Source organism: Limulus polyphemus, unplaced genomic scaffold (genome assembly GCF_000517525.1).
Source record: "Limulus polyphemus unplaced genomic scaffold, Limulus_polyphemus-2.1.2 Scaffold4518, whole genome shotgun sequence".
Taxonomy (NCBI): Eukaryota; Metazoa; Arthropoda; class Merostomata; order Xiphosura; family Limulidae; genus Limulus; species Limulus polyphemus.
The window spans coordinates 89,619-90,942 of record NW_013670128.1 but is presented as its reverse complement, the minus strand read 5'-3'; the positions used below and the strand labels follow the sequence as shown (position 1 = coordinate 90,942).

Sequence of the window (1,324 nt, the reverse complement as noted above, 5' to 3'; positions counted from 1 at the left end):
CACACTCTTGGATGGTTTTAGAGACTGATCGACTATTACACAAAGATACCTTTCCTTCATAACACTGTTAAGGTTATTCCCATCTAACTTATACTTATAATTCAAATTATGATAACCCACATGCATTATCTTGTATTTGTTATAATTAAAATCCACATGCCACTTATTTGGCCAACTCACTAAATGATCTAAATTCTTTTGTAAATCAGCAGCATCCAAGACCGTAATATCATCAGCAAATTTAAGTAATTTATTGACTATCTCTTAATCTATGTCATTGATGTAAATCAAAAAGAGCAAATGTTCTAAGATCCAAGCCCTGAGGTACCCTAGTTGTAACAGTAATCCAGTTTGACTGAACTCCATTTGTAACAACCCTCTGCTTTCTTCCATCCAGCCACTCTTTTATTCAATTAGCTAACTTATCCTCCACACCTATAGAGCTAAGTTTTTACAAGCCTTTTATGTGGCACCTTGTCAAATGCTTTCTGAAAATCCAACTACACCAAATATAAACTCTTAGCCTCATCTATATAGACAGTAACCTTTTCAAAGAATGTTAAAAGATTTGTAAGGCAAGATTTTCCTTTAGTGAAACCATGTTGACTATCCAAGGTTAGGACACTTGACTCAATATGTGGGTCATGAGTTTGAATCCTATTACCAAACATGCTCATCTTTTTAGCCATGAGGGTGTTATAATGTGATGGTCAAACTCACTATTCATTGGTAGAGAATAGCCCAAGAGTTGGTATTAGGTGGTATTTATAATCTGTCTTCCTCTAGTCTATCATTTGAAAATCAGTGATGGCTGATGTAGGTAGCGCTTCAGTTTAGAACACTGTTTTTAAACCTAAAGTAATTATTTATATGAAGTATTGGTTTAAAAATAATTCTAAGTTGAATATGAGGATAAGTCTTAGAATTCAAAGCTTTTGTTTTTACATCTAAAACATGTTTCCTTGTGTACACAAGAAATTGTCTGTTTATCTATTTATAGAACATTTGTTAATTTTAGTTTTGTAAAACCTCTGAATACTTTTTAATAGTATGGCTGACAACACTGTGACTTTCTCCTTACTGTCAAAAATGTCAATATTCTGTTAACATGCTTAACCTGTAAGTAAATATTTACTGTCTCTACGAAACATATTGTTAACATGCTTGACCTGTAAATCACATTTCACTGTCTCTAAGGAACCTTTTAGAGTGGTACCTTTGGAGCAGGGTATGTTAGCCTTGATTTTTTACATGACATGTCTTTTAAAATGGTACTTTAGAGCAAAATATACACTACTTGAACATGGGTTCAAAACATTGACAA

At 32.9% G+C, this 1,324-nt stretch overlaps 1 protein-coding gene across 1 annotated transcript in view; it reads left to right on the top strand.

Annotated features, from left to right (window-relative positions):
- The window catches only part of LOC106471291 (UPF0577 protein KIAA1324-like), a 25,925-nt gene that overhangs the window by 3,637 nt on the left and 20,964 nt on the right, over positions 1 to 1,324 (top strand). The gene's annotated exons all lie outside the window — the stretch shown is intronic.